The sequence below is a fragment of the Accipiter gentilis genome, chromosome 27, assembly GCF_929443795.1.
Source record: "Accipiter gentilis chromosome 27, bAccGen1.1, whole genome shotgun sequence".
Lineage (NCBI taxonomy): Eukaryota > Metazoa > Chordata > Aves > Accipitriformes > Accipitridae > Astur > Astur gentilis.
Window position 1 is genome coordinate 22,029,496 of NC_064906.1, and position 27,827 is coordinate 22,057,322.

General features: G+C 38.5%; 1 long non-coding RNA gene across 1 annotated transcript; it reads right to left on the reverse strand.

Moving 5' to 3' along the window:
* Window positions 1-693: 693 nt before the first annotated feature.
* Window positions 694-19,996, reverse strand: LOC126051326 (uncharacterized). Its single transcript, XR_007509798.1, has 6 exons — window positions 19,747-19,996; window positions 17,081-17,213; window positions 3,139-3,207; window positions 2,866-3,037; window positions 2,495-2,603; window positions 694-925 (listed from the first exon to the last, which is right to left on the reverse strand). It is a non-coding gene; the product is annotated as an uncharacterized LOC126051326 (long non-coding RNA).
* Window positions 19,997-27,827: the final 7,831 nt, after the last annotated feature.

Consider the following 27,827-nt stretch of genomic DNA (forward strand, 5'->3'; position numbering starts at 1 on the left):
CTTTAGTATCCTTGCAAATCCCAGCCCTCCATTTTGCAGGGTCGCATACAAAGGCTACTTTATACTTTACAAAATGCTTCCCTAACGAATAATTACATAGTGTTGTGTTTGTGCTGCTGTTAATATTGTCAAAATAGTGTAGACACAGACACTTTTCTTTCCCTGCAGCTTTTATTTCTGCAGGTCATTTACTGATGATTTAGTTTACTAAATATTTCTGAGAAGATATAAAACCATCCCAAGAACCATGTAGTGCTTCAACATGTTTTTAGACATGTTATTTTCAAATACCACAAAATTCCCCTATAGTCACTATTCAGACATCCTTGTCTCTATTAACATTCCTTGATGTGCCTTGGCATCCTGACCTTGCAATGTTTTGTCTGATAATTTTCAATCTTTCTCTCTTTCAATCTTAATTGCTTCTGCTCTGTGAGTTTTCTTGCACACCACTTCTTATAGCACTTGAGGCAGAACTGGCAGAGGTGTCACTGCTACACAATAGGGGTTTCAGCTGCTTCTAATTTGCTCCCTCATATACAGAAGTGTTTTCCAGAGATACTATTTCTTGTGATTATATAAAAATATGACCTGTCTGATAGAAATAAGGGAATGACAGACATAACTACTTTCCAACACTAGAATAGATAACTTTTAATAATGAAATAATGAATCCCTTCATACTATGTAACATTTTACTTCTATATTCCAACTGTAATGCTAAAAGCAATCACAACTCAGCAGTTATTTTACATTTAAGATGGAATCATGAAGTAATATTTGATGTTCTCTGAAGCCAAGCTTTAGAATACATGGACCCTGTTTGATGGCTGTCTCTCTCGCAGTTATTTTGTTTACACGTCGGAATGAAACAGTTGGCTGACTGAACTAAAACCAGACAAAAACTTTTCAGGAAATGCAGCATCTTCTGGGGGGAATAAAAAGAAGAAAAAAAATCTTGGAAAATTATTAAATCAGACCCAGCTTCAATTCTTTGTTTGTCTAACTGTTTGGAATGTCACCATGACTTTTAAGAGTAGTAACTTATTTTTAGAGTCTTTTTAATTTCATTTGTTTGATATTGAAGGCATGCTTTTTGTAGATATCTGCAGCAATTTGAAAATCAGCAGAAATAATTGATTTTTCCTCTTGTTTGTATTTACAGGAAAGAAGTGGGGTTTTTCCCCATGCCGACTTATTAATTCTAAAAAAGGAAAACTAGGTTCCTTGTTGCAAAGACATGTATCCAATATAGCAATAGGTCCTTCCACAATTACTATTTGCATGTTTAATTTCTAAATTATCAGAATCAAACCCACTGTTGCCACCAAGAATAACACTGTTCTTGACTATCCATTAGATTCAAGAACATTGCTGTAATCTCATAAATAAATCAAATTGCCAAGAAAGCTCCAGAGAGAAAATTGGAACACACCACGTAATAGCAGCTGCCAGTTTAATGTAAAAATATGGATCAGGTATGAAAACCAGCTCTCTTCCTCTTTTCTTCCATTTATAAAGGGAACAATGCAAATATTGTGGGATTCCCATGTCCTAATACCTGATTCTTTTCTATCTACTTCTTTTAATTCTGTGTGATTTTCATTATTATAGCCTGTCTGTTCAGCTGTAGCACCACCTGAATCTTTCACATGAAGTCTGTGGCCCTGATCAGGAAATGAGATTTCTGTGTCTTCTCAGTAGTGATGACCAACTGAGCTCAGACTTAGGCCAGATACATGAAATCAGGCCAGGCCAGGACCCATAACCAGAACACTGAGCATTCCAGCCTAAGTCATTTGTTAGGGATGTGATCAGACCTCGACTCCCGGGAAACTGAGAGAGTCTACATGAACTACTGAAGGGATTAGCTGAAGGCAAATGTTGTGTCAGGCTAAAGGTTGGAGAGCCAAAGGAGCTAAGCAGTAGGGCATATTTTCAGTTGAAAAGTAAGGCCAAAGGCAAGAGCCAGCGCAGGGCCCTTGGACAGGTGCAAAGAACTGTAATAAGGTCAGAGCTGGCAGCCAAGCTAAGACCAAAGCAGAGAAACCACAAGGAATAGGAATCTGACAAAACCACAGCATTTGAACTACATCATGAACTTGGTAGAATTCTTGAAGTCCTAGCTAAGAAGGGAAGAGAGCAATCTCTGTATTAAAAATTACTGTGGAAATAGACGAGCAGATCATTGTCAAGGTAGGCCTGACAGGGGCTGAAAATCACGGCTCTAAAATCTTTACTTTCAAAAAAATAGGGAGCAGCCATTCTGTTTTATTTTGAAATTATAATTTGCTGCTCCACTTCTTATAAAGGGATGCAGATGTTCCTTGCCACTCGGTGAGCAAATACTCTTTTAATTACTGCCAATTATTAACACAGCTAAACATTCTTCCATGCACAGAGTTTTCATGGGACTTAAGAGAGCTCCAACTTTCACAAACTGTCAACAAGAGACAGGAAAGGACAAAAAATAAAATGGATGAGACATACATACTCTTAGTTGACTTCTGTGATTCCTATCTTCTGGAAGATGGGCAGAGATATTCTTCCTTCTTACTCGGAGACAGTAAGGACATCTGTAGCACAGATCCTCCCAAGGAGTTCTGAAAAGCATATTAAACCAACAGAAAACACTGAGCAGCAAACAATTGACGTTTGGTTGCCTACTGATTTTAAGTTTTTTTCTTCATCTGTGTGCATCACTGTGACAATTCCAGCTGTCTGAAAACCTTCTAAGCCCCTCTGTAGTAGTAGTACCTCCCTGAGGTGGCATGTATCTGAATCACGTAGTAACCAGCTGGGGAAGAGGTGGCATATGTTGCGATCGGCTTGCAGATCTGTGTACTAATTCAACAGCTACTATACCCATGCTAGTCACCAGGCCAAGCAGATCAGAACTGTTGGCTTCACTATGTTGCCACTATGTCAGGGGGTTGCAGCGATGCTAGTCTCTCTCCTTAATCTACCACCTTCAGTGTTCTTAAGGAATTCAGTGTCTTCGACCCTGGTTGAACTTGGCCAGCAGTCATAAACATCCCTGCAAGAGAAGTGGAAGACTCAAAACCTGGCAGATGGACAGTGCAATTCCATATGCAACATTTCCTTAGAAAAGCAGGCCAAAAAATATTCCAAAGCCACCTCTTCAATGTTAATCTTGCAAACAAAATCTGTTCTTAAAAGGCTGAATATAGCTTCTTGTACTGCTGACTAAACAGAAAAAAATTTAGGGTGCATGGGAGGACTGTATATAAACACAAAAAAAGCAAAGGACAGCAGTAACAGGTTGGAAGATCCAAGGGGGAAAATGTCTTCCTTTTTTTAAACACCTATCACCATGAAAGGTGTAGTCACCCCTTTATATGCAGAAAATAGAGCAGCTATATGGGTCCTAACAGAGATTAAACTGGTACAGATGATTAGAAACAAAGTATGTAGACACAGAACTCTAAGAAACAGACCTCACCTCAGCAGCATGCAACGCTCTGTCTTGATTGAAGCACATGTTTGTTATTTCTCCTCCGACCCATCTGCCAGTTTCTTCCTCCCAAGCCCACTGCCTAGTACCAATACTTCATGCACACAGTACTCTCCTATACTTAACAGAACTCCAGGTTATTCAGCATTATCTTATCCCCATATATTTTAGACCTACTGATGGCAATTAAAACTGAAAGACGTGAAATTTTTAAATTGTTGCAAAACATTGCTATAGTCACACTCAGACACATAACAGAAAAGAGTCTTTAACATGTATTTTCTTAGCACTATGTTCAAATAATGATAGGGCGCATACATGTGTGTTCTAGTGTTCAGAGACGGGAAAGATGAGAAAGAAGGAGGAAAAATTCCACCAATTTCTCCCATGCTAGGCAATACTGAAGTATACTGTCAGCATCAATACACTGCACACAGACAAACTAGACTACTTTTTTGCTTTTCTCATACAGTTTGTGTGTTTGGTGCACTGTGCAATTCCAGCCTCTTTCACTGTTTGAGCATCACATAAATATTAAACACTAAACACTTCCTCTAGAAAGGGTCACTGGAAGCACTGTTTTGCTTATTCAGTTTGTGGAATAGAAGCAGGAACTTCATAGAATAGCCATCGAATCCAAGCTTACTGCTCTGATCAAATGAAATAGGTACCAAGATTTTTTAGGATAAAAGAGGGACAGATGCACAAGGTAAATTTCTACACGTGGTGAAACTCTTCACAATGTCAAGACGTAGAGTTTGCAGGAAATCATGCACTTCCCACTTGTTTCATGTATCAGTTTTAGAAGAAACTCAAGAAAGTAAGGAAAGAAATCTCTTAACTTCTTTCTTTCCTTATAAGTTCTACCTCATTCTATCATCCTCATTACAGCAGTGTTAAAAGTGAGAGAAAGACTTCTATAGTGTTATTGCTAACATCATCTGCCTCACATTTTAGGTGACTGAAGAGCAGGAAATATCTTTTGGAGTCAGAAAAAGGGATGAAAATTTTTAACAGTTGAAAAGCTCTCCTGAAATCTTGAATTATTAAAAAAAACCCCAAACACCCCAAACTTGTTATTTTTTTTCTGCTTCGCTGTTTCACTGTTTAGCTCTCATAACCCACTCTCCATGGGTTAACATTTTGTACAGATCCAAAGAAAAGCTGAGAGTTTCACTTCAATTACGGCTTGGGCTAACATCTATATCACATCTAACAGTAAGTGCACAATAGGAAAATAGTGATCAACTGGAAGAAAACAAGGGCAACTGCAGAGTATTTGTGTACCTGTTTTCAACACTTTATATAAGGCTCATGTCATACACAGAATCATTTGCATACTTAGACCTCTGTTTCTAGCTTCCTGATTATAAACTCCTTGACATTCTTTTCAATGTTCTAACTGTCCCATTTGTCCTGTTCTATGATTATTAATGGGACTATGCACATACTCTTTCAGGGAGAGGTTGAGGGGCAGAAAAGCTTTGTCATGCACATGCAAAACCCCCACATCTGTTTATAAACAGTAATAGCATAAGATACAATTGTTCATCCTATTAATAGTGATAGCCCCTTAACTAAACTAAGAGGAGAGTGAAAGGGAAGTATTTGAGAGATCAGTTCTCATGTTAGCGGAAAGTTTACGTTCCTGTGTTAATAAATCTAAGTGGTATTCTAAATGTCTATGTATCTGCAGCACCAGATGATTTCTCTAACAGTTAAAAGAGGCCTGTGGTTCTATCCTAAGCTGTACATTCTTCAGAAGCAGACAGACATAATTTGCCCTGATACTGTCCCCATCTGTTATTTGCTCAAATGTTGCTGCAGCTAGGGGGATATGGGCTAATGTTCCAGATTTCAAGACGACATCATTGCCACAAACAATTTCAAAGATTATTATTTTCCACAACTGTCAAGTTCAATATTTTCCTTCAGTCATTAAATAATATTTGGTTCATGATGGAGGAAAAAAAGCTAAATATATAGGCAATGAATATACTGAAAATGAAGCTTCAAGGCAGACAAATGAACAAAAAAGTTCTCCTCCTCTAAAAAAAAAAAGTACAAACAATCCTTTGTCCAGATGGCAGATACATTTTTCTAGAAGTCACTATCTAAAAACCAGGTGAAACACAGATGCCTAGTATGGTTATCTACAGAAATGGCAGCTGCAATCCCATTCCAGGATGTTGTTATAAATTGCCTATTTCTAGCCTCTTGAGTGCAGAGTCATAATGACTCTTGTTTATGCCTCCTATACAAGGGAGCTGTGGCCCACGAAACAAGAGCACAAACATAAAACATACTGGTTGCTCTCTACTGTCTGCAAGACAAGCCTGCACACTGGATGTGCAAACTACAGATCTTTGAAAAGTAGAATCACTGGTGCGCTATAAAGTTCCCCTACCTGCTTACTAAGCGATAACCTCCTTGGGAAGAAAGAAGGTTATGCAAACACTGCTTTGCAACCAGCACATGGTATAGAGATTGTGCAACCACTATTTAAAAGGGCAGGAGGCAAATATACTTAAATGGGTGCTGCTAGTGGGAAGAAAGCAAAAAGGAGGAAGTGTGCTATAGCCGCCTTTGTGCCCCTTAGTAATATCCACACCTGCGGGTACAAGCTCATGAAAACTTTCTTTAAATATTTTATTGTCAAGATACGTACCTAACACTTGGCACTTTTATCCCAGTCAGACACTACTACTTCATAAACTGTGAAGGCAGCAGCAGGATTTTAGAGGGTGTTGGTGTGTGTCCATTATGTATTTTGCATAGGAAGAATGGCAGACTGGTTAGAGAGCTGGATGGGATTTGGCCCATGTCAGGGAACACTCTTGTCAGCATGCAAGTAACCCTCCACTGTGGTCTGTGCATTGCCACAGAGAGACAACTTTCTAATCTGTGACAGCAATCTGTTCTCCTCTTTTGGACATAGGTCCAATTTACTAAGGCTGGGTCTGTCCAAAAGTATGTTCCCAACTATTAAACAACAAAAAAATGGCAGTTTAACGGCCAGTGGCATCCTGGCACTTTCAGGAAAGGTTTAATTTAGGCTACTATAATCAGATATGTATTGATCGTTTCATCACAGTGTGAATCCTGATTGGTAAAGCTGTGTTATCCTCTAACTGGTTATGAAAACATCACCCACTTATGGCCAAAACCTGTTATTTTATCAAATAGTTCTCCATAGGCTTCATGCAGTTGCATATCTCAGTACTTTGTACCACCTCAGGGCAGACGATCACATACCCTTTTTGGAAATACCAGCATCTAGAATCTCTGGGATTACTGTTTACTTAAAAAAAAAAAAAAAAAAAAAAAAAAAAAAGGCTAAGGTGGTATATAATAATGAAAAAGACTTCTTTATGATGATTACCTCCCCTCTAAATTTTCAGGAAGTAACTGAACATTCATCCAAAAGCAAAGAAGTCACCCTGACTTCATTAGGAATTTGCTCTGGAGGAAAAAAGTGTAGAGTTAGTCCTGCAATGTCTCAGAATTTGTTATATGCCTGGGTAAGCTTTTACAACTCACTTTGTTAAATTATCAGTATTACACTCTCTTATTCAAAGTGATTAAATGTCAATAATGTAGAGACAGAATGCTATAAGGGAGTAGACTGAAAGGGCTTCTAATAGGACAGGGACTGTCACTGTTACCATACAAAATCAGCTGTTCAGTTGAAGTAGTTTTCCATCTAGCAATTGTCTCTGTAATTAGGAAGATTACTTCTGTCAGCTGGGATAAACCTCACAGCACTGAGGAGATGTATGTTTATCTCTTGTTCTGCTTGCTTTCTCATCTCTTACTAAAATTCATCCACGTTCTGGATAAAATAGACATAACAGCAAACTAAGAATATGGATAAGGATCCCTCCACTTTGAAAACAAACTGCCCCCTCATACTATCAGTGCTTCCATGTTTGAACTCTCCAGCTTTTTTCTCACTCTGCTGTCAAGCACTTCATCTGCCTATTCCTTCCCTTGCAACTCCTTGCAGACACTACCTCCTAGCTGATGGATGCTTCATTACTCTCCCAGAAGAAAGGCGGGCAAAACAGGAAGCATGTATAAAGAACTGGGCTGAATATGTTGCTTTAGCTGGGGAAAAAAAAAAATCCAACACATCACAGGAAAAAAACTTCAGTCAGGTTTCCTGGAGCTGAGAGTTGCTAAAACAGTCAGTCCCTTAACTTTGGGAAATCTATTCCTCAACAAGGTTACAGAGTTGCTTTTCCCTCAGACTGCCCAAAATGCTCAAAATTAAATGGAATTGTTAACTAATGAACAAGGCCTTTAAGCAACATAGAGCACAGGCTGTATTATGCGCTTGTTACCATTTAGCACACATATCACGTGCAAATATCATCTCATAATGTAGATTAGTGAAAAGTCTAACTCATACTAAGAAAACAGTTTTAAGACACCCATCAGTATGCTGTTGGCAATCTGCTTTTATTAAGCACATGTTAATGGAGAACTGAAGACACCTGGCTACTTGAAAAGAGATGTATCTATTTTGCAAATATCTAAAAGGTATCTACTAAGCTTATGCTTTGGTAACTGCTAGTAATGACGTTATCGTCTCAGCTTCCTGCAACAGTCCTGAGAAATCACAGGACTGAGCGCTTAGAAATGCACATTTATAAAGTGCCTGCACACTCTTGCACAAAATTGTCTTAGCTATGCAAATATCTCACTAAAACCCTGTATAACTACATACGAGCTGTAAGGATAGTAATCTTCCATTTGTTGAATTACTGGTCACCAAACTTTGCAACTTCCAGGAAACAATGTATTTGCTGAATCGGTCTCCTGACCTTCCATTCGCTCTAACCAGGGGGTTGTTAACAACTAAGCAACTTTGGCATCGTTATCACTCACTCTGTAACTGGGTGTAAATAGTTGATTTTGTGACCCCAGGAATTACAAAAAAAGAAGAATTAACAAAACATATATACATAATTTAGCCCTAGTGTTTTAACTACCCTTAACATTTAATACTTTCATAAACACTATGATAGATGAGTTTAACATTTTACTGGCTCAAGTGTCAAAATTGGATGATGACCAAATAATAAAATGGGTTGTCATCAAGAGCACTCACTGGTGATTTCCAATCAGGAAATTCCAATCAGGATCAAGAAACTTTATGACTGTCTGCCTCTGTTCCCTGCATAGCTCATTCCATAATCTATAAACACATGAGCACCAGCAAAATCAAAATTCCTCCAAAGTGCAATGGCAGCCTCAGGAGTTTTCCCCCCTCTCCTTAGAGTACTTAAGGAAAATGGAGACTGGTTTCAGTCTTCCTGGAGAAACCAGTCTCAGCTCTTTTCTCTATCTGCAAAGAGATAAAATGGCATCTCCTTCAGCCCAATAATAATCCAATTAAAGGTTACAATCAATTCTGTGGAGTTTTCCAGCCAACAGTACTCTTCCAAGATATAACGAAGAACTGAAAACTCTGAACCAGGAAGACAATGCAACAGAGGACATAGCTGAGACAGAGAAATCCTCCTCCTAAAACACAGAATTTCTGCAGGTTACCTCATGACCATATTTGTTCATAATGTCTTCTTGCAGAGGAAGCAGAATAAGTCATCCTTTACTGTATCCTGATTCAGTGCTGCAGCTTGTAGACTACAGCATACCTACAGAAATGGAGATAACCTTCCTACTCCAGTGGCCAAATCAAGCCACTAAAAAAAAGGAAATAGACACCTGCCTTCAAGAGAGCGTTCAGGGCAATGGTAGGAACAACATTACTTTCCTATATGATTGTTTATAGGGGCAACATTCAAAGATAAATCCTGAGCCTTAGGCTTTTATGCTGTCTCACACTAAATATCTATTCATCAAGTGAGCTGAGTAGATGGTCTGCTGAATATGCTGCCTTTTGGGGATCCCATGAAAAGCCTTTCCATTCAAATCCCAAAGCTAACCTCAGCTAAATCCAGAGGATTAAGAGAACAGCCCTCTGCTTCTACAGTATTTTTTTTCCCCATAAGAAAAAATAATGCAGACCATCTGAAGATTTGAAAATGCTAGGCTGAATATGCAAAATAGAAAATCCCATAAGGATGCCAGCTGTGCATTTATGGATGGATGAAAAGTACAGGCTGTTGGTTGTGCAGTCATTTTCTTAGAGATATTAAGATCTGCTGCTAAAGAGCAGGAAAATGCAGTCACAGAGCCCACAGCTGACAAGCTCTATTGATGAAAGGCTTGGTTTTTTGCAGAGGCTTGTTTTCTAGATGTCCGAGAAAGCAGGAATGAGGTAGGGGATTGACATGACTGGTGAGTTAGACTGGAACAAATTCGTATCAGGGTTTTTGTTTTGGAGTGGGCGTGGTGAAAAAATAGCCAGGTTTGTGATCATGAGGAGAGCATGAGTCAGTAAAACTGCCTGAGCTCTTTCTGGGTCAGCACGGGGGATAGCATGTCAGGAAGCAAAGGGATTTATGGGGAGCTGGGAGTTATAACTGTTACAAGATAAAATTGTGATAGATATGTCTATGGTGATAAAATGATGTAATTTTAGTTGTGTTTTGACCCAAGGCAGAGGGAGGGAGGCAAAAATTTCCATGCAGGTGCTGAGTCCCTCCTTCCATTCACACAGTCTCTGTGGGGCAATCACATAGCACGTGGGTGGCTGGCTGCTGGTACAGCCGTTCCCTCCACCAGCTGGGACACCGTCTGTGCTCCCTCAGGAAAGTATACTTTCACTCCCTGGTAAACATGGTGGCAAAAATAAGGCCTAGGAGAAATCACAGTAAGTTCACTGGTCTGTTAAATCTATGCTCTTCCTGTCAAAAAATGTCTCCTTTGATACTTCAAAAACACAGTAGGAGAGTGATTGATTAGATACCAGCCAAGTGCACCTCTTTATTGGTGGAGGGACCGGAGGAAACCCCAAGCTGTGAGGGCATCACATCTCCCAAACAAAGTTTTGTCCTCTCCAAAGTGAGCTCACTTTGCTCTCCTGCTCAGTGGCTGTCAGAAGTTTAGATTTAATTTAGCCTAAAATAGATCAAGGAAGGCTTCAAAATATTTGTAAAGCATTCATTGATTAACCTGAAGCCAAAATGTCACACTCTTTAAGCCACAATTCTAGGACACAGCTGTCTGTTACTGGTGTCATTTAAATTTTCATTTAGTGTGACAGCACTTCGTCATAGTCTTGTTTAATTTACCTTCAATTGGGATGTTGTTATAATTAAATTCCATCAGAACTATTGGATTATATTTCAGCTGAATACATTGAGGGATTTATACAGCCTTATTTCTCCAAAAGCAGAAGGAAAAAAAATTAAATAATTCATTACTCTGCTTAAAAAAATTGTGAGTAAATAGCTTTGGCACAGCCACACATCCCATCTTCTCAGGATGTGCACATACACACAAGTATACACGTAAATGAGCATTCTTCTTTGACTAAGGCTGCTGACAGTTCAGAAGGTGCTGGCTGAACCTTGTTTGATGGCTAGCTCTAAGTAATAGCAGATTCTTTTCATTACTTGTAGAAAAATGTGGGTATTTGATCAGATGAAAACATTTCTCTTTCTGTATCCAAAGAATTTGTGTTGGGATGTATGCAGTGTGCCAAAAATAATTTGATACCATTCATATTTGATTGCTTTGTTAGCTTAAGTTTGAAAGGAAAACAACATCTGCCTGTTGCCGAAGTCCATTTCCCTTTGAACCATGCTTGGATAAAACTCACAGCTGAAGCAATTTACAGCATGAAAAAAAAAAATTGTCATTGTTTTTGCTTATAGAACAGTTTTTTGTACCTTTCATAGTTTGCACTGTGCTTAAAATAGTGGAGAAGATATTCGATTTCTGTCTGAATATCAAGCTCTTCCTGTTTTAAAACTAACTTTGTAATTGTAAGTTAATATTCAATATACTTGTACTTCCTCACCAAGTCTGAACAGAAAAAAGGGGGGGGGGGGGAAGCAACACTGGTGTGTGAACACTGGGTATGGCCCAATATCACAGGAGGGTCACCCCTCTCCAAATGCAAAACCCCCATAACAGCAGCACAACCTGTCTGTGGGGCACCCTTTCAGTAAGCATCCCAAGCAGAAGCTTGGGATGATTTGTTCATCTTCATGATTAACAAATTCACAGTCTTCATTACTGTGCAGTGCATATATCACTTTATGATGCTATTTCCCCACCTCAAATCTGTCTGTACTCTGCACCTACCTGACCCAAACCTTGATGGTTGTAACACCCTGAAAGATCAGCCCATAGCTCTGAAGTGCTTCAGAGTGAAACAACACAGACCACCAGTGTTAGTAGTTCTAAATGAAAGGGACTAGAAAGAACAAGTGATCAAGAAGACATGTAAGAAATACATTCCAGGATTCAGTGTTTGAGATCCCATATGATAAACAGTGAATGGATATGAACTGTTTGACAAAGTATCCTATTTTGTGAAATCAGCTTTATCCACTGTGAATTAAATGTACTTTGATTCTGTTGGGGTTGAAATTTGCATCTATGAATAAAGTAGACCTGTGTGTTGATACTGAATTTGGACTTGCATAAGCTGTAGTCTCACAACTGTGATGAGCATAGGTCATAGTAGTGTTGTCGTAGGTTAAAAAATAAAACATTTTTTTGAAAATTAATACTAAAGTTAAAACAAATTATTAGGTAGACTAAAAAAGTATGGCTTCTTAAAAAAACATCTCTGAGCAGTGGAAATTTTATTTTACTTCATATAATAAATTACAAAGATTTATTCCATTTCTTTGTGAATTACTACTTGAATACTTCTTAAATATCACTACAGTTATTTATGCTATTGTGCAGGCAAGGTGGGACAACAATGGGAGAATGTACACCTACTCTTCCAGTCTTATCAAACCTTGTCTACTAGTCTTGTCCCTACTCATCAGCACAGTGACAGAAATAATTGCTGGACAACTCGCAGTTTCATCTTTTGTACAACACTGTTTCTAACAGTTAACAGAACTGGAGATAAAGGCAAGGACTGAACCTAATTTGAGAAAACTGCCAAAGGTGCCATTTTCCCCCCAAAATACATACATGCTGTTCTCATTCATAAACTGAAAGAACAAAAGTGTTCCTAAAAAAGATGGAAAAGAAAAAGAAATGTCTGCATTTTCAATTTATTTCCTTGGGATCGTTGCCCTCATATAACTTTGGACACAGGGACTGAAGCACAGTGTCCTAGATCTTGCCACTGGCATTGGTTTCTCAGCTGTGGTCAAGAGAGATGAACTTATCACCTCCTCCTTTGTATGGGTTTTTTCATGGAGAAGCTAGGGACTTCTGACAGTTATTGTTGATAAATGGTGAAAGCACATTTTGTCTTTATGGGAGGCATTTCCCTGTTATTACAGGCCAGGTCTCCTACACGCTGCTCCTGATGTGGAGTGACCTTTAGAGTCCCCCACTTACAAAGAGCTGCTTCCCTGAAAAACATTTCATTGCTTTTTCTCCAAAAATATAGAAACCAGGAGACCTTCACCTAAAATGACAGAGGTCTCATATGTTTGTCAGCTGCCTACTTGCAAGAAAATTAAGAAAGTAACAATGGTGCCCTAACTAGTTGGTAAGTTTATACTTCTAAAAACATATTCTCAAAATCCATTCCAGCTAATATAAACAAATAAATCTCCCTAGACCTTGTTTGCATTTGGCTATTTTCCTTATATAGGAAAGCCCTTATTGATTATCTGTGGTAATATTTTATGTGTTCAGTCAGGAGCACTTACTCCACTCCCTGAAGCACTGATAGCACTTGATATTATTTTGCTATGTTTCATCAAATAAAGCTTTTAGAGTATGCAGTTTTACCTCTTCTCTAATCCCATGTTTTCTTCCGTTCATTGCCAATAAAGATGGCTACAGGCAGCAGCAAAATTATGCTAAAGAGAAAAATAGTGCAACATAGAGCTTCCTACCTTTAAATAATTCAGGTACTGCTGACTGTGACCAAAATTTGTTGCCATCTGTCAGTAAGTAGATTTAATTTAGTTAAACATGACAATCCCTTCCTACTAGACAGCTGTCCACATAAACCATGGCACCCCACATTTAAAAATCTCAGCAGAAAGACCAGTAAGTGAATGAACATGGAGTTTTATCCCTATCCAGAACTAATAAAGAATACATTTATTTCAATTTTTTTTATATATATATATTTACATATATGTATTTTATATATATGTATAGGGAACAAAAAAATATTTTCTCTTATTTTAGGAGCATATGCTTCATGGCAACTACAGTTAAATAATTATGACCTAGTTTTTCTTACACCAGTATCTTAAACCGAAGATTTTACACATAGCTAGATTAATAGGAATCCCAAAACCCTACATTCCCCCCAAAATTACCAGACCTTTTGCATTTTCCAGTCAAACCCAAGATTTTTAAATACTGCTATGGGACTTTCACAAACATATCAGTGGCGTTTCAGACAGTACAGTATCGCATTCAGTTCATGCTCTGTTTTGGCAATTTAACTTAGCAAAAGTGAGGAAGACCCTCTTTCTGCAAGGAGAGGAATTTGTTAGTCACAAGGAGCAGATCAAAACTGTTAGAACCTATGCAAGTTTGACTGGATGGATACAACACAAATATTGACTAAAATAAAAACTTATTGATCCTAACAACTTTTCAAGATATCACTCAGATTTATACCAAGTTTGTTATCATTCCTGTGCCTTGAAGTCTCAGATCAGCAGAAGCAGAGCAATCCATATGCAATAGACAGAATCAAGGTACTTTACTGAATGCATGAAAGTATGCACTTAATTTATAACAGAGAGCAGAAAATCTCGTTACTGGTAGTTGAGAAGAGAGACTCTTATGTCACTACTGTAAACCACCACAATCACCTGAACAACTTGTTCTCTTTAGCAATATCAGCCTCATATTTGTATTAAGGGATTTGGTAAGTACCCATGTCTAACTTGAAAATAAATGTCCTTTCTCTAGCAGCTAAAAACCCCAAAGTTCATAGGTACCTGATTATAATTAGACCATGCTTCATGCTTCCACTGCTCAAATTCAGGGACTCTGCTCTGAAGCTAGGGTTAGCCATGAGGACTATGCATCACCACTGCCAGTTAAAAATATTCTCATTTATCTCCCTACAAAACATTTCAACTACCTTCACTGAAGTCTGGAGTTTTCAACATTTACATATATTATATATAAGCTTTCTCCCACTGGTAATTTTTCTATATTCATCCCCAATGAATTTTTTTCATGTGGTAACAAAACTTGTTTTTCAGTTTCCAGCATAGCAATATACATTCGCTGCAACCAGAAACTATAAGGAGAAAGTTTAAAACTGTTTTGCTCAACCATTAATTGAGATAAAGTTTGCTAGTTTTTATTAAGACTAGGCCTACCTTCTAACTTGGTTGCTGCTGCTACTCTTCTATGAAGTTAATGATACTTTTACATTTTTATACATTATCCATTATTCTCTCCATACTAAGTAATGTTTAGATCAAAAGAATCAGATCTCCCATAGGAATAACTTGGCTTTACTGATGCCACTGTAAAAAATACTATTCCATACCCCAAGTACATACCCATCCCTACTCTGCACATTCTTCCATATTACTGTTATACTTGAGTGATGTTGAAGTTGCTGTACTCCTTACTGAAAGGGCAGGAAAATGGCTCTCTAGGAGTCTAAATGGATAGTTCAGGTATAACACTATAAGCTCACTGCACAAAACTTGACCATTTAGATTCAGCAAATGTCCATCTCAGGAGCTGACTTCTATAGAAGCCAAAGGTTGATGGTGATCTCACTTTAGATTCCTACAAGGTTTAGATTTTAGCTTCCTGCATATCATTCTTAATTAATACACTTTAACAATTAATTTATCAACATGCTATTAAAAAAATCAGTAGATTTTAAAGATTTAAACAATTAAGGACTATCATTTTACTATTTATTATTATAATCTAGAAAGGGAGGGAGGATATCAGCAAAAAGCAAAGTGTACCACAAAAAATAAAGTTTTGTAACAAAACCAACAAAAATTGGTCTGTCCAGGAAAAGGCCATTTTTATTTTATTCTTACTGGTTTTACCACCAAATTTCAAATTCTCCTTAAAGAAAATGTCTTCACTATTTTCAATGTAGAGACGTAACACAAAGTATCCAAAATGATTTTGGAGTTTGGGTTTTTGTTTTTGAGATTACATATTCAAGGCTCTTTAAGATCCTCCAACTGAAATAGACTATAGAGACTTTTGAATCTATTGTTTTTATAACTGCTGTCATAATATAGGTCTGTCAGCTTTATGGTTTATACATGCTATGACTCAGAAACTATAACTCAGCAATTCTCACGTATTTTGATTCCTATTTCAGGGACTTATTCATCAGGGAATTGATCTCATTGGCTAATTTCCAAAGTTTAAATAAGAGCCTCTGCTTGTAATTTGTATTCTTGGAACCTATGGAAGTTTAAAATATTCAAACAAATCATTGTCCTCAAATCTTACTATTATGCAACAAATAAAAGAATGGGATCTTCTCAAAAAAAAAAAAAAAAAAAAAAGTACTTAGATCCCTGAAATGCATGGTTTGACACAATTTAAGTAACCACATTGTCTATAGAAGTCCTGAAATCTGCTGTTTAGCTGACCTCTAACTCTGGAGACACTCACCTCCCCTCCTTCCCCTTACTTCTCATTTGCAATTTTGCGAAGTGCCCACACTTGACTTTGGTGTGTATGCAGGAGCGCAACCAATATCTTCTCTTATCTTTCTTGCAACGCACCTTTTACAGTATCCAACAACTATGTCTGCTTTCACCAAAGCTCCTAAAGCTCTTATTCCATGGGGTGTACTTTGCACACTCCTCATACAAGCCGTAGGACTGGCTTTAAAAAAAAAAAAAAATTAGCACTGGCTAATATATTCACAACATACTTTCTATAAAGATGAATAAAATGTGATGAATTGTCACAAAAATTAAAGATACACAAGAGTGATGACGTAGTTTAATTCCCATGTTACTTAATTTTTATTTCTGCTGACAACTTTTCATTCTCTCTGTAGTTTCAGCTCCACTTTATCTCGTTAGCCCTCTGTTGCTATTTGCTGCAGTACAATATTCTATTTCTCCAATAATATTTTCCTCTCATTTGGCATTGGTGTTAGATTTAGCAAATAACTAACTTTGATATCTTTTTGATAAAGACAGGAAGAAAGCTATTGATCAGCATAAATATCAGCAGCCATATTATTAAATACAGTATTCTATATTTACAGTATTAATAATTTTACTACATTAATAACTAATAAGTATATAAATCTCCTTTCAGAGCTACGTGAACTACTTCTAAAATGAAAACATTTGCTTCATTGTGATGAAACACTATTTGCAGCAGACTGAAAGTTCCTGTCATTAAATGAACTTCTGTTTTCACACATAGCCTGACAAATTCCAGTACTCATACCACTTGCTTTGGAGTAATCCATAAAATATTCGAAGAATACAGTGATACAAGTTTTAACTGGATTATTCTTTATCAGGTGCAGTTAAAGGAAGACACACACAGATCAGCATGACTGACTCTTACCTTAAAGTAGCAAAGGAGGGAGGAAAAGAGCACATTGGAATAGAATTTCTTACTCAATCCCTTTGACTTCTCAGTTTAACTTTAATAAGCATCTATGGTTGACCTTGGCCTTCACAAGGAAGTAGGCCCCAAACTGAAATGGCAGCATAAAACAATAGCATTTTAGAATCATTGTTGTTAGGAGGTGTTTTAAGGTAAAAAAAATTTAAGTTGGTAATGCTGACAAGTAACAGATTATTGCATGGATGTGGGTGAATGCCTGAGACTGAACTTTTGAAGTCTGCTGCTTGCTAGCTGCTGCCAGTATGGGTTGATGGCAAACATTCATAGCACCTGGATGAAACAGAAGTAGCATGACCCCAGTCTGCCAGTTGACAAGAATCGCCAGTCGGAAGGCTGATCACATATTGTGCTTCTGCACAGGGACTATTTAGATTGGGAAACCAGGGGCTTGGGTTCTGGAAAGAAGAGCGGGTGTGAAAAAGAAGGGTTCTCAAAAAGAGAAAGTAGTCTTGGAAGGATGCAGTTGTAGACCCTGCCTGCAGGAAAGACCCCAAAAGAGGAGGAAGATCCTGGAGGTCAGGCTGTTGGGTGGAAATGAATGCCAATGAGTACCCAGGGACCTTGGCCACTAACACCCAGGACTGATGACTGTGAGCAGCAGCACAGCATCAACTGGCACGACGTTCTGCCTAACCTTCATGGAGTGACCTCTCTGTGGGGAAGGAAACTCAAGACCTGGGAATATAGCCTAGGGGGGAGTGAGGGAATGAGTGTGTGGGATGATCGAGCAGGGTAAAAGATCTAATCCCACCGGTTCTTAAATAGACACCAGCATCTAGATCCACGATGGGTTGTAATTTGCTCTGTTTCACCTGTAACAGAGGAAAAACAATTTCTAGAATATATTTCTGGAAATGGCTTTTTATTATCCCAAGATGGCATCATTTTTTTGGTTTAGGGAGCAAAAAAATCAATTGCAGACATAACCTTTTAGAAAATTTGATGCTTCAAGAATCACCCTCTCCTTCCTCTCTCCTAAATGGCAAATTAGTTAAATTAACAGGAAAAGACCTTGGAATAGAAGTGCAGGAGGTCTAAAAAAAAAACCTGCAGTGAACTACTTCTTTTAAATTGTTTGTTACACATTTTTTACTTAATGGGAAATTGTTTTGGCTGGATGTGCTTCAGTTGCTTTGTGGAATAAAACTGATTGCTCAGCAGAAAAAAACTGAAGTATTGCACCATTGAGGCACTTGGTTGGTAGCAACCCAAATTTGCATTGCTTTTGGAGCAACCCCAGGAGGTCCCACAACCCAGAACAGGTCTCTGAGCAGTGTATATACCACCTGCATGTAGCCATCTAACTCATGGCTCCAAATAATCTCTAAGAGACACCTCGCCTCTCCATTTACTGTATAGGTAATTAATTACACCAGAGTTAGATACCTGATATAACCTGACATGGATAGCTTGGATATCTCTGTGCTTCCTTCTTGCCCCTTGGAAAGAGTAAGACACAGCTCACCTTTCCTCACAGGCTTATCCTTACTCCTGTACACTGTGACCAAAGTCCCAACCCCAGACAGTCCAGCAGAACAGGGAAGGGAGCATCTCTTTTCCAGTCTGAATCCCATGCACAGATGCCAGTTCAAGAAATAACCCCATCCACAGAAAGAGTACATTAAAGGATTTGTTTAGCCATCTTGGCCCATCTGTGCTGACTTTGGGGCTTGCAACACCAGCAGCATGCCCCGTATAAAATATTTTGGCTATAGAAATATACCAAGTGGATACACTTTGTAACTGTTTTCCTCCTAGCACATGCAGGGTATAAAGTTATGATCTGTAACTGTAACTGCTGTATGACCAAAACTAGCAAAATGACATAAGGAAAGAAATCACATTTTTCCTCAGCAATTACCTCTCAAAACAGGAGATAACGTTCTCTGATTTACTTTGTGACAATACACGATCTTGACAGTCAAGCTTTATAGAAGATAATTCCTGATGTTGTTGAAATAACGTGAATTCTTTCATAGATTAAGTACAAAAACAATGGTTCCTTTGTTAAATTATTTTGATCAACATTTTCATTCAATTAATACCTTGTGCCTTGCAAACACAAGAAGGCAACTGTTTCATGTAAGAGTCAAGGCTTCGGAGGCAAAAATTGCTGTGTCATTCTGCCAGCTATCTGAGTAGCTCGGGGCAGTCTTATATACACCAACAAATAGCTATAAATGTACTCACCTGCCCATGCTCTATAAAACTAGGTTGTAGACTTTTGAAGCCAAGAATGGTGATTATGGTTTAGAGAGAACAGAGTAGGCTGAGTACTTCATGGAAATTTCACTAGGATAAAAGTATCATAAGAAAACCCTAGGTGACCTTTTGCAGCTTGCTGAATCTTCCCTCAACACATCGCTTTGGGCAATTCAGGGCTGGCTGAGGACCTGGCCATTTGCTGGTGATGTTGCTGAAGCCCTTCCAGCAGGAACAACACAAGCAGGAAAACTAGCCAGTGCTCACAGATCTCTCAAGTGATTGCATGGGATAGAAAGGGGCTGGAATAGTCTAAGCTTCTCCAAGTCCTGTTTAAGCATCATAGCAATGAAACATTAGAAAAAGGGGGGTGGGGGGGTGGGAAATTAAAAGGTACTTACATTTAGCATGCAGTCATATCTGAGACCACCTGTTCCCTGCTGTACTGCTGCAATATTCCCATTCCAACAGTGTGATTTGGCTTAACACAGCCAATGCATACCACTTCCAGGTAAGTCTGCTTGATCTTTTTTCTAAATTAGCAAGGATTAAGCTCATAGGACATAAAGAAAAAAAATCAGTGTGTTCAACCTTCAGTGTAAGACAGAAAATATTTTTCACTGATGACAGAATTCCAGCTAAGCTCCCATGTTTTTGCTTAGATTTTCTTTAGAAGCAAAAGAAACTATCAAAATATTTATTTAAAAAAAACCCACAACATTTTAGTGCTTTAATAAATATTCACTTGTCCTTGAAATAAAGTAGTAATTCCTGTCACTCTTTCATCTTAAGCTCTTTCAGCTTTTAGTATGTAAATTCAGTCATAGACTTGGAAGATAAATTTCTGTGTGTATACAAGCTCTTTGTATAAAATGCAGATAAGTAACACAATATTGTTGCAGCTGTATGCCTACGCTTGCTTAAAAAAAAAATAATCTCTAGACTGCTTTAGCATTCACCAGATAACTCATATATTAATGTAAATATATATGAGTTTGTGTATATACTTTAAAAAAAGATTCTTTATAATGCTGGTACTGAAATAGAAAAATTGTATTAGACTGATGAGACGCTAAACTGAGGGTCTTAACTGTGTTTTTCATTTAGCATTAGAGATAGAAAAATTAATATTCTAAAAATTCTTGCAGGCATATTTTATAACAATATGAATAAATTACCTCTGTAGCATTGCCCACCAAGAATGAGTAGTTTTATATAAAAACAAAACAAAATCCTCCCCTCCATTTTGATAAGCCTAGGCAACAAGAAAAGCATTTATGTAGCTGCACTGATCTTGAACAAAGATCACCTAGGCTGAGGTTTTAATAAATTTGAATTCCATAACACAATGGTTAACTTTTGGTAAAAACAAATGAAAAATAATTGGAATGGCATCAATTACCAAAAGCTTGGTAAGTCATACCTACTTCTTCTCTGGCCTTTGGAGAAATGGCCAGTCTTCGGAAACAACAGAGGTGGGACATAGATCACGCGTTTTTTAGGCTTTCTGAAGCAATCCAGGAAAAGTTTCATGTCACTGGACATTATTGTTGGTTTAAGTTGTAAATGGGAAAGTAAATTGCTGGTGACTGAAAGCTTCCCTACAGGACAAGAAAAAAGAGGTCGGCTATTAAGCAAAGAGATTAGAGTTTTCGAAGAGATCATGAAGAATGGGCATCAGAGTGAGAGGACCTCAGGCCTTGCTCCTCTAGAACAGCATTGCCAATGCTTCCTCATCGTGCTATGTTAGAAATACATAATACATGACTCTCTTACTCCTAACATTGGACTTATTATTTAGCCAGGCAGGCCTATCAATTATTTTTGGAAATGATTCATGAGGAATGTATTCTCCATTTTTATATGTCTATCAAGGCAGAGGTTACTTGCTTTAAAAAAAAAGATAAAAATAAAAAAAATCAATGCTCCTTTGCACTGGAATGCAATAACTGTAAGGTGTGCAGCTCTGAGTCAAATCAAAGTGCAGGTCAAGCAATGAATTTTTCAGTAAAAATCACCATGCACAGCACTAGGGATTTCTACAGGGGCGGGGGGTGTGGGGGAAAAAAAAAAAAAAAAAAATCAATTCTTGACTATAGCCCCAGGTTCTATTGAGTAACACATGCTCGATACTGTAACATGAGACATTATTATTACAAAAATGTGGCTATTGCTTTCACAGGTTGAAGATCCCCCGAGAGGAAAAGCAAGATAGAGGCCAAAAAGGGCAGAGAGGTAGAAAAATGAAAAAAAGAAGCATCATGCTTTTAGAATTTCAATACTATCAATAGCAGGCTTCTGACTGATGTAAATTTACAAAATTCTGCTGGTGATGCTATGCCTGACATCAACTGAGGCTCAAAGGTTTGAAAAGGAGAGACTTTTTCCTTATTGTCACGTGCTGAAGTAGTATTTCCACTGCGTCTATCGCTCTTGTGACACTATCATGTCCACGTCCTGATGCTGCAGCATAAAAATTGAATGCCTTTTTAACTACAAAATTAATAGGACTGTCATCTCACATAGTACATCCTCATTAATACTAAATAGGTTAATTAGGATAAAAATATTACCATAAATAGTATAGGGATTAATAATTTAACACCTATAAAAGTATTGCCACTTTTCATAAAATCTTACATATAAAATTTACTTAATCACCATTTGGATTGCCCAGGAAACTCTATGCACAGTAGCCCAGGGTTTGCAGTGCCCTTGTTTTGCACATTTAAAGCTGCTGTTATGCTAATTTAAGCCCTATGAACATGCCCATATCTTCTTGGCACAGCCCTCTACCTGGTGACAAGCATTAGGTAGTTCCCAGTTTAGGAACTGACTCTATAGTTTCCTTGACTTTAAGTAAATGTTATTGCTCCAAGTTAGAATACAGGATTCAATCCTGAATCTAGTCCCAAGTCTAACGTACGAGTGACTTTAGGCACAAGAAAAGACTTTTTGCACGTGCATGTCAGATATTCTCTGACAGTGATATTTTACTGCTTCTTGGGCAAGGCCTAAGAGAAATGGTTCCAGTTATTGGTATGGATCCCTGGCTGAAGTTGCCCATCAACTTATTCCTCATTTTGTCATTGCCTGTGGAAAACTAATGGTGACGGATCCTTCTTCCAGACATCCTCTGGGTTCTCTATTTAGAACATAAACTGAAAGCTGAGAAGGTAATGGGGAAGGATCTAGGCATGCCCTGTTCTCATACTCTTCCTTAAGCATCCTCTGTTGTCTGCTACCATAGGGTACATGGTTCAGTCTACCTATGGACTACCTAGTACAGAGCTGCATGGCTGAAAAACATAAAATAAATATTGCCCTTACATACAAAGAAAGAACCGAAGAACAAAAAGGATTTGGAAAATGAGGACCTGGGACCTCGTGCCACCTGGAATAAAAGGAAAACAAACCCGAAGGAAATCAGAAACAAATTTGCTTCCCAATCGTATACATGACGTAGATCTATTAGTTATAACAACATCATTTTCCAGAAGTACATTCACACAAAACCAGCAGTACTGGAGCTTGAGATAACACATGCACAAAATTGACTAGCAATTTGTGAGCGCTAAACCGTGCTGACAGACTAATTCCTCTCAACAACAGTTTTGGTCCGTTGTACAGCATTTGCCACAGCATTTCACAAAGCAGCACTGGCAGGCTTGGCACAACCTGCAATGAGCACTTCCAGAAATGTCAGTAAATAACACCCTTTTTTCTACTGCTGCTGACAGTAGTGGCCATAGAGCCCAGGTGGGAATAGGTCCCATGTGCATTAGGCAGGTATATGCTGACTTTAAGGCGGCATACCACTTAACGTGCCAAAGGGCGAGGGATGTGATGACTAACATCTACCTATATGCCCCCAGTCACTACCTCTCTCTTCGCTTCTCGCTGGAGGGAATAACGCTACCAACACAGTGGCTCTACCCCCACTGCAGGGAAGAAGGTGCAGGCGTCCTCCTCATCCTGTAGCCTGCCAGCAGTGCTGCCCTACCTGCTCCACAGCCTGCTGGAGGAGGGGATAAAAGTGAGGCTGTGGAGTCAATTAGTCAAAAAACTAATACTTTTCATGCTTTTGACAGAAACTCAACACAATTTTCTGAAGAAAAATAACATGTGCTTTAGCCAGGTGAAATATACTGGTAGTATCTCTGTAGGTATATGTTACAGAAATAGGACAAATTTCCTGTAGGCATCTAACACGCAGTTTAGCCGAACTGCACTAGTTCACGATACTGAGTCTGAATGAAGATCCTCGGATCTCAAACACGAGGGAAATTCTGACATAGTAGCCAAGAGTTTCAAAATTAAGGACTTTGTGTGCCTCGCTATTGGGGCGATAAGTGATAAGAGATTTTGATTTTTACAATGTGCTGAGCATGTCTGAAAATCAAGCTCCTTCATGGTACTTCAAGATGGGTGGTAAGAATCAGAGGACCCTAAAGTCAACGTAACCAGAACTCATGTCAAAATTTCACCTTTTTAACCTAGCTCTTACCTAATTTATACAACTACCATCAGCAATACACTCACCAAGGCGCAAGAAAAAGGAATTTAAAATACAACAGTATAGTCTTCCTGCTTTGCCCTATTAGTGTCCTAAAGTAATACTATTCTTTTACTGTTCTCATACAAAAATCCAAAGGCTTTCTGTTACAAAGAGAACTGGCTTTTCAAATTACAGATTATACTCCAATTAATATGAAATTATTATGTTGTGATAAAATATGTGATATGCAATGTGTAAGAAAATAAAAGAGGATTATTTAAAGGATAATAACAATAACACAGACAATACGTCACAGTATTTAGCATTATTCTGAAACTGGTTTTTAGCTATTTTTTCAATGGTTAAAGTAAATCTTCAGAGACAAAAAACCAGAATGTAACTGCAGTTACACTGTTCTCATTTGTGTAGGCACATTAATTCATTACTGCAGAGTTGTTGGTCAGCAATGAGTTTGGAGCACTACCTATTTGCTTGCAATAAAGGAGTATTGGAATACTTTGTTTAAGCATCCTATATACACAAATTATTACTCAAATGTTATGAAAAGATAGAAGTCCTGGATATAGAGTCTAAGAAAGGAAAGTGATGTTTTAAAGGTAAAAAACTTCTGAACTTTTCTGTAACCTTGATATCACTGTAGCAATATCTCCAATGTAATATACAGCTACAGTGCAAGACAAATAGTAGAATAAAGATCTCATCTTTCATCTTCGGGTGCATGACAGAAAACATAAAAATAAATAATAATAATAAAAAAAAAAAGAGTGCTCACCTGCATTGTAAGGGCATATCCAAGTCCCTAATAGTATTTCTATCAAACCTTTTTTTTTTTTTTTTCCCCAAAATCTCAAATGTAGTTATATTTTGTGCAGCTGGAGTCCAAAACAGGAACAGAAGATAGAGTTTGGGGGCAGATACATAAGGTGTTCCCTCTATCACATGCAACATAGGATTTGGAAGCAAAAGTTTCTAACAACACAGATAGAAAAAGGGCTATATTAAAAGAAAAAGCAGAGTTACGTTGCATTTCTAATTTAGATTTTTTTCAGAAAAAAGTTCCCATGACTGTCAAATTGCCTGTTTTGAATATTAAGAAAATTAACATGGAAGGTCAAAAAGATGTGTCATTCAGTGTTTTTTGTTCTTTTACTTTATTAGAGACCTATAAGGAAATTAAGTCTTCACAAAATGTCCTGAATAATTTTTAAACTTAATTGTATGTACACTTCATTATTTATTTTTCTTTCAGCTTTGATTTGAATTCTGTTTTCTTAGTTTCTTTTGCTTGTCTTTCCCTCTCTTCTGAGTAAGACTTTACTTTTATATCTCAAGCATTCATCCAGGATAGGAAAACAGCTTCTCAAGTTTACTCTATTTGTTACTGAAAATATTTGTCCCATCTTTTATTTCAGGGTGCACAGAAAAAGTGGGAAATAAACCTGCATAAAAGAGACATTTCTCCCCATTATTTTCTTACTAAATCCTAAAACAACATAGTGTAAGAAGAGTATCTGCGCTTAGATGAGAATCTTTTAGACATTTTCTCACCATTTCATAACTTATTGCCAACAGCTCTGACGAAAACGCTACTGCATACATGGCAGAGCAGATAAGCTGCAATTCCCCTCTAGCAATTCAAGGATATCTATTTCTACTATCAAGAATGCAGATAACATTCTGAAGCCCTCAGAAATCAGAGTATAACAATGGAAGCAGCAGGCATGAGTCTAGTACACAGGTTTTGCAGCACAGGGTCAATAAAAACAGATCGTGACCATAAACACACATCATGTCTACCTGTGCACTTTCTGAAGTAGGTGTCGAAAGGGGATTCTCTGCAATGGACTCTACTGGGTTTGTGTGAAAAGGTTTTCATAACAGAGGGACTACAGGGGTGGCTTCTGTGAGAAGCTACTAAAAGTTTACCCCATGTCTGACAAAGCCAACGGCAGCCAACTCTGGGGTGCACCTGCCACTGGCCAAGGCCAAGCCCATCGGCAACAGTGATAGCGCCTCTGGAATCACGTATTTAAGAAGGGGAAAAAAAGTTGCTGTGCAACAGCAGCTGGAAGAAAGGAGTGACAATATGTGAGAGCAACTACCCTGCAGAGCCCCAGGTCAGTGCAAAAGGAAGGAAGGAGATCCTCCAGGTGCTGGAGCAGAGATTCCCCTGCAGCCCATGGGGAAGACCATGGTGAGGCAGGCTGTCCTCCTGCAGCCCAGGGAGGTCCACGGGGGAGCAGATCTTCACCAGCAGCCCAGAAGGGAGGACCCCACACCAGAGCAGCGGCATGCCTGAAGAAGGCTGCGACCCCGCGGGAAGCCCGTGCTGGAGCAGGTTTGCTGACAGGACTTGTGACCCCGCAGGGGACCCAAGCTGGAGCGGTCTATGACTGAAGGACTGCAGCCCGGGGAAGGACCCACTTTGGAGAAGTTCATGGAGGACTGTCTTCCGTGGGAGGTACCCCACGGTGGAGCAGGGGACAAGTGAGAAGTCCTCCCCCTGAGGAGGAAGGAGCGGCAGAGACAACATGTGATGAACTGACCACAACCCCCATTCCCCATCCCCCTGTGCCACTTGGGGGGAGGAGGTAGAGAGAACTGGGAGTGAAGCCGTGCCCAGGAAGCAGCGAGGGGTGGAGGGAAGGTGTTTTAAGATTTGGTTTTATTTTTCATTACCCTACTCTGGTTTGACTGGTAATAAATGGAACTAATTTCCCCAAGTCAAGCCTGTTTTGCTTGTGACAGTAATTGGTGAGTGATCTCTCCCTGTCCTTATCTCGACCCACGAGCCTTTCATTCTATCTTTTCTCCCTTGCCCAGCTGAGGAGATGAGCGATAGAGCAGCTTTGGTGGGCACCCGGTGTCCAGCCAGGGTCAACCCACCACATGGACCCTGTATAGGACAGCAAGGACTGTTTCAACTCAGGAAAACAGGGAAAACGCTGGACTACAACAGAAGGCTGTAGAATAAAGTCATCCTGCCTGGACACTATGGGCCTGGAGATGATTTCTTTTCACAGCTTCATTTACCTATATTTCAAGAGTTATTTTGTTTCAGTACCACGTTTATGTCCTAATAAGCCAACTTTTAATAATTAGCAGCATTTTGGTGGGTTTGGTTAGCTCACTTAAAAAAGAAAAAAAAGAAAAAAAGAAAAAAAAGAAAAAAAAGAGAAAAAAGAAAAACTTTAGTTTCACCTCAGGACCAGCTGACTCCTGGTCCCTTTAATCAAACAGACAACAAGCTCAGCCCACCTCCAGGGACACAGATATATACTAAAGAGGGACTTTTGGTTTTTTAGAACAAAAGTGGAAATGAATGGAATATGTTACCTAGGCAACAAAACATCTGCAGCAGTGATAATGATACAGAAAGCTGGCCAGCAGGGAATGTGTCTGGTGACAATGTCAGCAAAAGAAGCAAGACTTCCCCTGTAGTAGAAAGAAAATAAAACAGAATATTCCAGAATTCAGCAAACATTTTAGAAATAAACCCCAGCTAATTTTATCTAGATTTAAAAAGACATAAAACTTACTTCACTGCATTGTTGTACATCTTTGTCTATGGTATTGTAAGGCTATTTTCAAAGGACATCATTCCCTGTATTTAATCACTTAGCAGTCCTTCCAGGATGCCCATCAGTATTAGGCACAGCTTCTAATACTGAGGGGGGTGTGTGCAGAAATAGTATAACCTAAATAATTATTTTTAAACTATGTTGCCATTAAAGTCAATGCCAAAATTCCCATTAACTTTAGTAAGGTGAAGATACCAGTACTTTAAGACCATACTCACACTCACTAAGCTCTGGGGAAGGCTTACATTTAGGAAGGCTGGCTTTATCTATGACTTAGGCCATGGCTGAGAATCATTTCCTTTCTGTAATACCCTTTTATAATATTGGGGGGTTAAGTTAACACTACTTTCAACTTCTGAATATTTTCTACCTTCATACCTTT